Raw genomic sequence first — 3,124 nt, forward strand, 5'->3', positions numbered from 1 at the left:
TTATTTTTCGTAGAAATTTGTGAAAAATTATGTAGAAATTTGTACGTAATTTGAAGTATCACACTGAATACCCACAGCCATACGCAGCCCAGCCGGGCATGCAGCACAGAGAACTCACACAAACTCACTCGCTATCGCTCACACGACGCTGTCTCGCTGTCAAACGCCGACGCCCGACTGCTGGGAGACGCGACGCCTGGTCGGTCGCGGCAGGCTGTATAGTATATCGCCACGCCCCGCCACGCCACGGCCCTTGACTCGTCGTACAGCACGCCGCCGCTGCTGCTCTATCCTATCGCCCCCCGGATAGCCGGCCGGCCGGTAACCTCAATGTCACGCGTTACGTGCCATATCTGCATGCGGCCGACGCAACGGGCAACGCGCGGGAAATTTAAACCCACCTCCGGCGCAGAGCACGCCGCGGTCAGCGCGGTCAGCCCCGTCACCAATAGAGCTGCTCTCTGCTGTCGCCCGACCATGAAAAATTCATCCACGAGAAGCACTTTCTCCTCCTCCTGCTGCTTTTGCTCCGCCGACAAATAACACACTCAACAAAACTTTGACGCGCCGAGTCGAACGAAGCTGCTGCTGCTGCTCGCGATCCGCAGACGCGCTCACGACCCGTCGAAAGTTCTGCCGCGACACACATTGCAACTTTTATATGCGGATGGGGAGACGGCTGTCTGCTGGTGTCTGTCGTGCACTTGGTGTAGAGCTAAAAAGACATAAAAGATATTTCTTACATTCTATGTGTTGTAGATAAGTAAAGGTAAGTATGGTAGTGTATGTGGTAAGTAGAACAGCATACACTATGGGAACTGACGCTTTCGCAGATATTAATTAGTCGGGAGTTATCAAATATTTACACCCGCTACAGCAGACAGTCACTTATAAAAACAAAACCGAACACAAAGACCGAAAGGTACTAAGAAGAATCTGAATACTCATTTCGTCTGCTTCGAAAACAACCCCGTACACATAATAATTCATCGCTGATGTTGTAATATCTTTTTTCGGGTTTTCCCGCTCGAATCTGCCTCATTAAACTGTTCAAACAAAGCCGCCTTGGGAGTGTTGACAGACAGATAACGCTCTGATAACGGCCCGGCGGCGTCTAGACCAAACGCACTATACTGTACGGAGCTTCTTAATTTACATTTTCATTTTTTTCCTGCCCGCCCCCTTTGGGTGGGGGCAGAGTTGAGGAGATGAAAAATATCTCGACACATTGCTACGCCTCTCTCATTGTAGACGTGGCGGAGCGTGGCGGGATGTGGCGGGGCGTGGCAGAGCGAGGCGTGGAACGCAGCAGCACTGCCGCTGTCACGTGTCACTGTATGCTAACGCAGTGGCGGGCCACGGGAGGGGCGGTGGGAGGGGAGGAGGTAGAAGGGTCAATTGTGGTTCTATCAGCCCTGCGCGAGCGGAGCCTGGCCGCCGGGCGAGGGCACACTCTGCAGATCAGAGCCTTCCTACCTCCTCCTGCTGAAGAAGCCCGACGAGGCAGAGAGTACTCATCATAGATCTAGACTGACATGGGACCACGGCGCAGGCGGACCCGCCACCGCTAATAGAGTAGGTGCTAGTAACTGGTGCTAGTGCTTGAAGGCTGGTGCGGGAGCTGGTAACGGTGGGGGGAGTAGAGAAAGAATCAGTGTGCGTCGCACCGCTCACCGCTGCGAAGTTTGACTTAAGCAGAGGCAGCAGGCGCTGACTGCATAACACAATACTTCACGTAACGACCACACTTCGAAACTTTTTGTTTTCCTTTCTTTTGATGGCAATATGCCAACAGGCGCCTTCAGTGCATTCCCAAAAAGCACTACTGAGGGCACAGGAAAGTGTAACAAGCCAAAATACCAGACAACTAAATGATGCAATTTACATCCGGGTAGAGATGTGGATGATTATACACTCATCTTCGGTGGTCACAAAATTGTCCTTTCCCATTCAGTGCTTGTCCATAGTGACAAGCTTCACACTGGGCTGCGGTTTTTCTTTACAGTGCAGTGAGGGACTGGGAGAGCGGGTGGCCTTCCGCGAGTAGGCCGGACGGGACGGGGCGACGGCCGCGGGGCCATCTTCCGGTCCGGCAGGCAGGCTCCGCTGAGAGCAGGAAGAGGACGGAGGGACGGTGAGAGGGGTGGGTGGTTGGTTACCTCTCGCGCGGCCGGCCGCTGCTGCTCTGCGGCGGGTGACCATCAATATATATGGGACGACACAAACTTGGCGGCGGCCGTACCGCGGGGGCCGTATCGCCAGCACGACCACTTCATATCGCTTTATCGGTTTCAAGTGGATTGCCGCGGAGCTGGGGGGCGGGGGCCGGCCGTGCTCCGGGGCGGCCGGGCTATCCGGGCCACGTATCAGCCGCGCGGGGGGCCTCCGCCGCGCCGTCCACGTCCACACGGAGAAAAGTGATCATCTCCCTGGTAAAACAAGTGTTTAATGTTGCACGTCAATTGGCGTTTAAGTTCAAGTGTGCATTTCCTCAACACCTTGTGGTGTCTACTAAGGTTAAACGTAAATTGGTGTTTACAGTTTTGACACTCCCGAAAAGTATAGCAGCCGAAGACCAAATGGTTCCTATAGATTTGTGTGTGTCCAAGTGTGCAACTTGATTTAAACACCATTTAATGTTTAAAATCATAACTTGCGCACGTTGGTGTTTAAATTATGCACACTTGTTTTACCAGTGCTGTGTAGCTAAACCAATAGCTAAATGAGTAACTCATTATTTAGCTATGAGTAGCTAAAAATTTAGCTATATTTCGCTTTACAAATGGCTATGAACTTTTAGCTATGTGTAGCTTAAAAAATAGCTGAAAACTGCTGAAAAATTTAGCAATGTTTAGGACTATGTTCAGCTACGCACCGAAATTCTTGTCTAGATAGCTACATTATTGCTGCATAGTTAAATGATTAGTTGAGCGCGACTGCTTAAGCTATATAGCTAATTTTGTTTTCGTGTCAGGAAGAGGGGAGGACAGGGGACATGGGCGAATGGAGGTCTGTGGGGGGCGGGGCACGAGGCGGCAGACGATCGGGGATTAGCGATAACGAATTGATTCCAGTAGTTTAAATGGTGCGTCGCGACGTTAATTCATTGGAAGCGCACGCGGCG

Source organism: Frankliniella occidentalis, unplaced genomic scaffold (genome assembly GCF_000697945.3).
Source record: "Frankliniella occidentalis isolate FOCC.00 unplaced genomic scaffold, Focc_3.1 Scaffold146, whole genome shotgun sequence".
NCBI lineage: Eukaryota > Metazoa > Arthropoda > Insecta > Thysanoptera > Thripidae > Frankliniella > Frankliniella occidentalis.